Consider the following 11,664-nt stretch of genomic DNA (forward strand, 5'->3'; position numbering starts at 1 on the left):
TATTGAGGAGTGGGGGAGGGTGGAGTGGGTAAAGGGGATCAAATATATGGTAGCCGAAGGAAACTAGACTTTGGGTGGTGAACACACAATAGAATATACAGATGTCAAATGATAATGTACATCTGAAAATTATAGGATTGTATTAACCAATGTTACCCCAATAAACTTAATTTAAAAAAATTACTAGGAAAAAAAAGGGTAAGACGGATTATTTCTACATATGTCTTAAGCTAAATCTCTCCTACAGCCTTTTTGATTAGGATCATGTTAAGATTGACAGAAACATTGAGGTGGATTTTTTGTAAACTATTTTGCACGTAAATTAAAAATTGAGTTGCATTGGTAATCATTTTGTAGTTATTTCAGTAGAATGATCAGTTCTTTAAACACCTTGCAACAATACAATTATCAGTTCTGTGGTCTTCCTTCCTGAAGTTTATAACCTCAATCTACTCATAAGGCTAAAAAAAGACAAACACAAATTACAGGTCATTTTGCAAAAGAATTGGTCTGTACTTTGAAACATAGTGTCTTGAAAGTGAAAAGCCTAGAATTGCTCCAGAGTGAAGGAGACTAAAGAGACATGGCAACTAAGTGCAATGTGTGATTTTGAACTGGGTCTTTTCATTATGAAGAACATTACTGAAGCGATCAGCAATATCTGAATATGCACTGTACATTAGATAATAGTATTGTGTAAACATTACTTTTCCTGAATTTGATAACTGTACTGCTGATATATGAGAATGTCCTTTATCTCTGAAATTTAACTGAAAAAAAAAACTAAACTGAAAAAAATTTGATGAGAACATGTATATAATACGCACATTATATTAATTTCCTATTATTGCTTTAACAAATTACGACAGACTTAGTGGCTTTAAATTTAAAAAAATTATTATCTTACAGTTCTGGAAGTCAGAAGCCTAACATGGGTTTTACTGGGCTAAAATTAAGGTTTCTGCAGGACTAGTCCTTTCTGGAGGACCTAGGAAAGAATGAAGTGCCTTTTATCTTCAAAGCCTGCAATGGCTGATAGAGCCTTTGTCATGATGTCATCTCTTTGGTTCTGACTCTTCTGCCTGCCTCCCTTTTCCCCATATATAAGGCTCTTATAATTACATCAGACTCAGGATTGTCTTCTTATCATAAAGTCATCTGATTTGCAACCTTAATTCCCCTTTGCCATATAACATACTGTATTTATAAGTGCCAGGGATTAGCATGTAGACATATCTGGGGGCCATTATCCTGCCTCACACACACACACACACACGCACACACACACAAACACACACACACACACACACACACAAAATGAGAGAGAAAGCAAATGTGTTAAGATGTTAACAATAAATTAAGAGTATATGGAAATAGATTGTAATATTCATGTAACTGTGGGTTTGAAATTTTTTCAAAATACAGATTTTTTTTTAGACGAGGCAACCCTTGGTCGACCTCAGAGATTGCAAGGACCTTGTCAAGTTACAGTCCCTTATGCTTTTTTTATTTTTTATTTTTTACGCCTACAGCACCTGGTCTTCCTAGGTGGCCTTCCATCCAAATACTAACCAGGTCCAACCCTGCTTAGATTCCGAGATCAGAAGGGATTGAGCTTGTGTAGGGTAGCATAGCCGTAGACTCTTCAAAATAAAGTTTAACTAAAAAATACATAAGTACGTACATACATACATACATACATACATACATACATACAAAATAAACAAAACAAAAAACCCTCCTTACAATAGTGCTGGATATTTTAAGCAACACAAATCCACAATCCCTTATGTGAAGTTCAAAAAACTGAAAACTGACTATTTTTTTCATAACTCCTTTGGCTTAAAAGCCCCACCTGAACTGTCACAAGGCTCTTCATAGCCTCTATGTACTCTCTTGCTGTGAATGCTTATCAATGTCCCTTTACTTCCTCTCCACTGTCTCATGTGGGGTGGTTATCGTGCCGGGCTCTGGGATAGGTCCTAGGAGGTAAAACAGGGAGGCAGGTTCCTGCCCTCCGAGAGCCCAGAGTCCAACAGAGCAAATGCCCAAGCTACCCATTCTACCATTAGATCAGCAGAACCTAACCCAGGTCAGAGGATGGGGAGACAAAGAGTGGGAGCAGAGATGGTGTTTGGGGGAGGTGATGCATATTAGTAAATGAGTGAGCAGCACTGAGGAGCAGATACCCTACATAGGAGAACAGTGTGGGGAAATGCTTGGAGGCTTGAGAGCACATGGCCTGTTTGAGAAAATCTGCTTAATCCGTCTGATGGAACGGATAATGGAGGCTACAGGGCAGACAAAGCCAGGCCATGGAAGAGGGCTTCTTAGCATGAGATTACCACAGTAAGGAAACTACTTTGATCCTGAAGTTCCTGAGGAGTCGCCATAGGGATTTTTTATTATGGAATGTTTAATGAGAAAACACACACTAAAATATATGTGGCAGGCAGCTTTTAAAATGGCCATTAGTGATTCCTGCCTCCCGGTGTTCACACTACTGTGTAATTCTCTCCCACAGAGCGTGGGCTGGCCCTGTGACTTGCTTCTAATGCATAGAATATGGCAAAAGTAATGGACTGTCACTTCTGAGATTAGTTTATGAAAACTCTTCTGGCACACCTCTTTTGCTTCCACTCAGTCACTCTGATGAAGCCGGCTACCATTTTGTGAACTGCCCTATGGAGAGGTCCATGTGGCAAGGAACTGAGGATGGCCTTTGGCCGAGAGCTATCAAGGATCTACGGCCCTCAGTCCAACAACTCATGAGGAACCGACCTGCTAACCATTACATGAGTGAGCTTGGAAGCAGATCCTTCTCCAGTCAAGCCTTGAGTTCACTGCACCACCAGCTAACACCTTACAGCCTCGGAGAGTCCTGAGGTGGAGGACACAGATCCACAGAAACTTAAATAAGTGATTTGTTGCTTTAAGTTCTTAAGAAAAATTTTAAAAATCGTCTGACTCACCAGATGAGGAAATAGAGCATATCAGTTCCTTTAAAGCCTCTTGTGTGTTTTTTCTCCATGCACCCCAGACCCATTTCTGCTGTTAGAAGCCCCAGTCATTTCCTTGCTTTTATCATTTTAACATATGTATGTTTGCCAAATGTTGTTGCTTTGCAGGTTTTTGAGCTTTATATAAACAGAATCACACTATCTGTATGCTTCTGTGACTTCCCTTTTTAAATTCGAAATTAAGTTCCTGAGATTGAGCCATGTTGATCATGTGATTCATTCGTTTTCACTGATGTGAATTTCACCATTCCCCTTTCCTTGGACGCGTAGAATGTTTTCAGTGCTTTGCTATTGCAACCAGGCTGCTATGAACATTCTTGTGCATGACTCCTGGAACATATGAGCCACGGTTTCTCTGGGGTATACACCCAGGAGCGAAAGTGCCAGCTTATATGGTATAAGCATTTTCAGCTTTATAATGTAATGCAAATGTTTTCCAATGTGTCATATGATACCACTTTACATTTCCAGCTGGAGTGCATAAGAATTCCTTTGTTCTACATCTACTTGAGATTGCCTGGTTTACTCATTTTTGCCTTTTTGATAATTATATAACGCATCATGATTTTAATTTGCAGTCCCCCAGTTACTACTAAGATAAACATTTTTTTCACATGCTTATTGCATATTAAGTTTTATTCTCCTGTGAAATGCTTATTTATGACTTTTGTCCAGGTTTTTATTGGGTCGTCTTTAACTGATTGATTCACAGGAGTTCTTTATATATTCTAATACTATACCTTGTCAGTTATATATGTTGCAAATATATTCTAGCTTTGGGGGTTACCTTTTCATTATTTTTAAAGTGTCTTGAAGAAGTTATAAAGTTTAATGTCGTCCAATTTATCAGTCATTTCCTGTATGAAGTGCACTGCTTGTGTCTTGCTTTAGAAAAATGTTTTATCCCACTAGTTTATACAGATTTTTTCCTATATTTTCTTAACATTGTAAAAGTTTGGCCTCTCACATTTAAATCTAATCCATTGGAACTGGATTCTTTTAGTTTGGTATAAGGTATCCACCAATTGGATATGAATATCTAAGTTCATAATTTTCGTATCGATAATATTGAACCAGCACCATGTTGAATGGTCCAGCCAGTTCTCACTGATTTGCAGTGCTATCTCCGACGCGATCTAGTCTCTGTGTAAGTGTGTCTGTTTCTGGGCTCTGTCTTCTGTTCCCTTGTTCTGTTTCATATATCCAAAAGAAATGAATTCACTATCTCAAAGAGATATCTGCACACCATGTTCATTGAAGCATTATTCATAATAGCCAAAATATGGAAATAACCTAAGTGTCTATTGACAAATGAATGAATGAAGAAGTTGTGGTATATATATTCAATGAAATGTTTTTCGGCCACAGAAAAGAAAGAAGTCCCGGCTTTTGTGACAATATGCTAAGTGAAATAAGTCAGAGAAAGACAAATATTGTATGACCTCACTTACATGTGGAATCCAAAAAAAAAAAAAAAAAAAAAACCCAACGAAATAGAAATAGCAAGTAGAATAGTAGTTGCTGGGGCTGGGGAAAATGGGGAGATATTAAGTCAGAAGGTACAAACTTCCAGTTATAAAATGAATAAATTCTGACGATCTAAAGCTCCGCATGGTGACTATATTTAATAATACTGTATTACACACTTGAAAGTTGCTGAGAGAGTAGATCTTAAGTGTTCTAACCACACACACCCCCAAAATGGTAACTATGTGAGGGGACGGAGGTGCTAACCTTATGGTGGGAATCATTATGCAATATGTAAGTATCAAATCATCATGTGGTACACCTTAAATCTACACAATGTTATATGTCAATAGAGCAGGGGGAAATATAAAATATTTCAGTAATGCTATGGTGAATATATATCTAATGGTTCTATACTCTGAATTATTTTCTCAAATAATGAACTTTGCCCACCTATTTACAGCTTCTCTAAAATAGGTGATATTTTTTACGTTAAACACCACCGTTAAGAAAACGAAACACAAAAGCCCTCCATATTATTTGGAAACATGCTGAAGTTGGAGAACCACGGCCCCAGTGTGACCTTGGAAAGTAAGAGCTGAGAATAGCAGACTTCAGCTGAGTCCCTGAAGGACTGTTAGAGAAGAACCAACCTGTTCTTCTGTCCCAGATTGTTAAATGAGCAAGCAATAAATGTCTAGTAGGTTGAGCCATTATGCATTTCTCTCTAAATTACTGTGCCCTAGCCAACGCTAACTTATATACTTACCTCATTAATTTTCATTTTTTTTCTTTTCCTAATATATGGACTTAAAATTCTAAATTTTCTATAAGGACTGCTTAAGCTGCATTCATTAATTTTGACATTTAGATTTTTTATTATCATTTAGTTCAAAATATTTTGTCCATTTGATTGAGCAGACCATTAGGTTATTTAGAAGTATATGTCTAAATTTCTAAACTTAAATTCTTCAATTATCTTCATATTGATTTCCAGTTTAATTGCATCGTGGTCAGAGAACATCCTCTATATGATTTCGACACTTTGAAATTTGATGAGATTGCTAGGATCAATTTTTATAAATACTGTGTATGTCTGGAAAAGTGAGCACATTCTGCAGATGTTGAATGTATTGTTTTCAACGGAACAAGGTTGTTAACTACATTGTTGAAATCTGTATGCTTACTATTTTTATTTGCTTGTTCTGTCGAATTCTGAGAAATTTGTTAAAACTCCCACTATTGTGGATTTGTCTGTTTCTTATTGTTCTTATTTTGGTTCTTTGCAATGAGAAAATTTTAGTAGGTGTGAAAATTTTAAATTGTATCTTCAGTGAAACAAATCTTTCATTATCACATGGTGACCAAACTTAAATAGTGCTTTCTTGTCTTAAAGTGTGTTTTCTCTGGTAATAGTAGGTTACACTCATTTTCCTTTGGGTAGTATTTTCATGTCTTATTCTTTTTCATTCCTTTACTTTCAATCTTAATATGTCCTATGATTTACCCATGGCTCTCCAGTCTTTAAACCGGAACATTTAAACACATCATTTAACTACTATTTGTTTTTAAAACTATATTATTTCATGCTTTTGCCTCTCTTATCAGACCTTCTCTTTAACTGATATTTTAAATGAATAATTTCATATTTTCCTTCTACTAGTGTGGAAGTGGTATTATTTCTGTTCTTTCATTGGTTATCTTTCATTTTACAATGCAGACTTAACAAATTTAAACTGAATCAAAATCTTTTTTCTCCTCCTGGACAACATAAGGTTCCTAGAACATTTTAACTTCATTTCTCTTCTCTACTTTCATAAAATTGTAATGTGCTGTATTTTCTATCTTGTTTTGTTTTTGACTAATTATTATTGCTCTTTTATATGGTCAATCACCTTTTGCATTTGCCCGTCTTTCTTTTTTTTAATTTTTTTTTTTTTTTTTTTTTACCATTTTTCCTTGCCTTACATCTGGTATCACATTCCTTCTGCCTAAAGTACATCTTTTAGGATTTCCTTTAGTGACCTCCTGCTGATAGCAAACTCCCAGTTTTAATATTTCTGAAATTTCTTTATTCTAGCCTCATTCCTAAAAAATTTTTACTGGGTATAAAATCCTAGTTTGGCAGTACATCGAAAAAAATTGTTCTAATATATATAGATGTTTAATTGTCAGGATAGCTGTCATTGCTTTGAAGGTTCTGGCAAAGGAAAATCCTAAAAATTTCTTTGCCTTTAGTAATCTTGATTTCATAAAACTGTTGCTTAGATATGGGTTCATTTTTATTTATTGTTTTGGATTACTTGGGATTTTGAATCTGTGGAGTAGTGTTCTTCATCAGTTTTAGACAATTCTCAGCCTTTATAGCTTCAGATGATCTCTCTGATCCATTCTCTCTTTGCTTCTCCGGGACACCAATCAAACATATACTGGACTTCTTGAGTACCCTCCCTACAGCTTGCCCTTTCCTCAATGTTTTCTTTTTCCTCTTTGCTGCATTCTGCGTTTCTCCTGTTCCATCTTTTTGTTAAACAATTCCCTTCAGCTTTGTTCAATTGCACTTGAAATTTTATTTTTCATTTCTAGAAATTATATTTGGTGTTCAAATTCGCTCTACCATTATTTTTAGTATCCCATTCTATTTTCGAGCATGTCTTATATTTTCAAAAATGTACTAATTTGCATTTTACAGTCTGTATTTGATCACTCCAAATCTGTTTTCTTTGTAGGAGAGTGGGCTGTCTTTGCCTTTGAGAGTTATCACCAGTGATGTGGTTGCCTTGTTTGCTTATTGACTGTGTGTTGCTCATAGTTCTTGAAAAAATTATTGATGTGGTTTCACCATGACCTAGGGGAAGGACTGCTTATTCCACAAATGTGATTTGCTTCTACCAGAAACTTGGGATTCTTTATCTGAAACCCCTTTAATCATGACCTGAGTGTCCTCCTCTCCACTCTAGCAACACAAATTTGGGCTTTAATTCTGCTGGAGTTGATACTTGATCTAGTTTCTGGGGCCCCAATAGTTTACCGAACTTCTTAACTTAGGTGGGGCCTAGTCATCTACTTCTTTCTTGTCCTGAAAAGCTATCGAAAATTATATAGCTTGATTAGCAATTGCTCCTAGGTCCTAAGTGGCTTGGAACAATAACTTTCTAGGTTCTTATCACATCTTGGATTTTGGCCTGATCATTCTTCATTATCATTAACTCTTGTTAAGATTTTAAAAATATTTTACCTAGCATTTTCATTGTACTCATAAGAAGCATTGGCCCAAAAATGTAGCCTATCATGCAAGTAGCAGAAATCAAGGTCTTTCTTTGCTTGTTTCTTTGGTCCTATGTTTATAGGCATGTTTTAGTTCTACTTAGGGATGCATTATTATTTGTGGTGCTATGGATTCATGTTTATCAACTTTGGGAATTTTGCAATTGTTTAAAACATTGCCTCTTCTCCATTCTCTTCGTTTACTTAATAAAGTATATTAGACGTTCTCATTCCAGTCTCCGTATCTCCTACCTTTTGTTTCATACAGTCCTCTATCTCTTGGCTGTTCTAGGTAAGCTATTTGAATATAACTTCAAGTTTAAATCACTTCAATTATATCTAGATCATTTTTGACTTATCCATTGAGTTAATTTCAGTGTCTATTTTTCGCTTTTAATGTTGACCTTGATAATCTGCTTATTCCTTCTTATTGTATACCCATCTTTGTAATTACAGCTATTCTGCTTTTATTTCCAACAACTGGAACATATTAAGTCCTTGATGGTGTAAAGCTATTTCCATGTTTTTCTTACCAATCATAGTGACTGGTCTTATATGTTTGGCGATCATCAGATAATCCTATGGGAGTTCCGTAGGCCTATGAACTTTCCCTTTGTAGGGAAAGTTTCTCTACAAAGATTTGATCCTGCTTCTCCTGGCATCCAGAAGTACCCCCATTCTAGAAGCACCCCCAGCACCAGTCCTTACCCTGATCCAGATCCAGTTCTAATTGTTTAGCCCTGGGCTTGGTGGTTGGGAGGGAAGGGGAACCCTTCTGCTTGCCCGCCAATGCCTCATAAGAAATGTTCTGAGATCTAATTGAATGGAGGTAAGTTACTCATACCAAAACCAGATAGTCACTTTAAGACCTCCATTTTATTTGAAACACATTAAGGATGACTATTTTATGAACTGTACTTTGCTAATTCTAGCATCTCAAGGCTTCATGGGTTTCATTCTGTAGCTTTAACTAAAATTTACTCAACTATTTATCTTAAAATGTTTAAAATGAACAAATCTTAAATGTACACCGGATGAATTTTTTATTAGGTGCACACCTGTTTAATCACTACCCAGATCAACATGTGGGACATTCCCATGACTCCAGAATATTCCACTAGGCCCCTTGTTGGTCAACTCCTTCCTTACCTCCAGGTAAACACTAATTTAACATGTCATCTTGACTGATTTTTGCCTGTTCTTGACCCTCATGTAAAATGACGTTTAGTGATAAAGCTATGAACTTTTGTGGATGTTTTCATTTCTCTTGGGAATACCCCCTTCCCACCACCACCCCTCCCCTAGTCATAATTCTGGGTTACAGAGTGAAAACAGTTTTAAGCTTTCTTAGAAACTGCTTTCCAAAGCTGTGCCGTTTTACATTCTCAGCAGCATGTATGGGAATCCCAGTTGTTTGCGCATTCTTGGTAGTTGCGTAGAGTGAACTGTACTGTTTTTTTTTTTTCTTTTTTCATTTTTGGGTCAAATTTGTATTACTAATCATGCTAAGTATCCTTTTCATATGCTCATATTTGTGATAACTGTTCAGATTTTGTTTTTTAAATTATATATCCTGTCAGATATATTGTGGATATTTTCTTCTAGTACGTGGCTCCATTTTTTACTTTTGATAATATTTTAAAATTTTTAATGCGTTTTTGTGAACTCTAATCCTGGTCTACTCCAAGGTTGCAAAGATAGTTCCTCTAGAAGGTTTGCAATTTTAATTTTTACTTGTGTATGGCGAGGTAATAGTCCATTTTTCTTTATACCGATGTCCAGTTGCTCTAGCACACTTATTGGGGGTGAGGGAGACAAAAAACAAACCCAAAAATCAGTATATAATTTAGGAAAAGTATAGATCAAATAAACAAGGCCACTAAAACCCTTCAGTCAGTTCATACAATGAAGATCAATCTCATTTGATAGTTTTGAAATCTAAGTAGCAGTTGAAAATGCGCTGTTTATCTATCTTGACAATGAAAGACTCAAGGAGGAATTATGAGGTGCTTTGGAAGAGTAGGGACCTAAAATGACAGAAAATGAGTCTAGCACTAAATTTTGATGGGTTGGATTTGATGAGCTCCTTTGAATTAAAGTAGGTTTAGCATACTGGGTCTACCAATTAGTTAAGAAATCTGAGTCAATTCCCAGGAGAGAAGAAAAGAAAATGGGTTATTTCTCCTGCTGGACTGCTAGAATGCTTTGATTTTTGCTTCAACCAAGAATGCCCCTCCATCAGCCTATCAAATTTCTATCATTGTTTCAAAGCCTGGTTAAAATACTGTTTTCTCCAGGCAACCTTTCCAGATCTCCCTCAAGGAATCAATCACTATGATACTTCCAGAGAACATAGGACATCCCTGAGGCTCAATGCTACTACAGTGGAGAGCAGTTCACGTAAGACAAACTGAACCTAATATTAAAGTCTTAACTTTCTATGATGTCGCAATGATGCTTTGGGGAAAAAAGAAAATCCAGTGGTTCTCCAGTTGCCTCAGGATATAAACTAAGCTCTATATGGATCAGCTTCGAAGACAGTTGTACTGTTTCAATTCACATCTGTTGCTCTATTTCTCATCTCTTCCCCATGTTTTATTGAGCCAATCCACAGTTCTTTTAAATGAAGCTTAAAAAACCATCTCAGCATCATCCCAAGTGTTGATTAAAAAACCTAGTATAAACATAAGACTGATATTCAGAATACTCAAGTGAAAAAAAGCCCAGTTGTGACTAATATCCCTGTAACTATCACTTCTCTATTTACCCACTCCATAGATTGTTGAGAAGTCACACGAAATCATTGTATAAACATAGCACTCTATGACTTTAAACTACTGAATCAATTCTAGGCATACTAAGGTAGTCAGCTGGTTTGTGCAATGCAAAAATTAAGCAAATAAAACCATTTAACTACAATTTACTTGCCTGAGTTTTACCAGTTGTATACATGTATACATAAGGCACACACTTGAACCTTAGAAATCATAACCTCATCAATTCTGTTACAGCTCCTGATATTCAGTAATGAACACACATACACACAATTTAGACTGTAGACATTTGAGCTAATAACAATATCAACCACTACTTTGCCAATGTCTTTACTCTACCACTTAAGTCTTTAGTGGAAAGAATACTGTTAGTAGGTTGAATGATTTCAGCTTTATGTTAACTTTGAGAAATGGAATATGACAAATTTGTCCTGGTTTCCTCATCCACAAAACTGGGTGATAATTGATGGAAACTATAATTTAGGAAAACTTAACTAAAACAAAATAGACAAAAAGTAAAGTGAGTAGGTACTATTTAACACTTAACATCTATGTTACTGGTATTTCAGTGAAAATATGTAGATTCATTTGGTTATTGTAACAAATTCCCAGCTCTTTACTTTTAATTTTAAAATTCTTAGCTTTCCTAAAGGCTGAGACTAAAACAAAAAAGCTACTGATGTCAAAAAGACATTATAACCTAAGGAGATACCAAATAACCTAATTTGGCTCCCATTTCAGATGTTCTTTGCAAACTGCATGTTTTTATAAGTGAAAAGTATACGACTTAAAAATCAATAAACCTATGGAAAATATGGAAGAGAAATTTCTTACTCAGCTATGAGACAGTTATATTATTTGACTTTTGACTCCCAGAGATATGATTAGGTCTAGTAGGTAAGAGTCTGACATTTAATTTGAAAATGGCAATGCACTTTTGTTCTATACATAATCCTAAGAAAGTGTTATTATATCCTCACCATACCAAAATATTAGGATACTTTATTTTTTTTTTTTAGGCGAGGCAACCCTTGGTTGACCTCACAGATTGCAAGGACCTTGTCAGATTACAATCCCTTATTATTTTTATAACACTTACAGCATCTGGTCTTCCTTAGGATACATTATTAATAAAA

At 35.7% G+C, this 11,664-nt stretch overlaps 1 pseudogene; it reads right to left on the bottom strand.

The window, feature by feature from the left end:
- Positions 1 to 1,523: 1,523 nt before the first annotated feature.
- LOC118601875 lies at positions 1,524 to 1,642 on the bottom strand (annotated as a pseudogene).
- Between the last annotated feature and the right edge of the window lie 10,022 nt (positions 1,643 to 11,664).

The sequence above is a fragment of the Rousettus aegyptiacus genome, unplaced genomic scaffold (genome assembly GCF_014176215.1).
Source record: "Rousettus aegyptiacus isolate mRouAeg1 unplaced genomic scaffold, mRouAeg1.p scaffold_m13_p_4, whole genome shotgun sequence".
Lineage (NCBI taxonomy): Eukaryota > Metazoa > Chordata > Mammalia > Chiroptera > Pteropodidae > Rousettus > Rousettus aegyptiacus.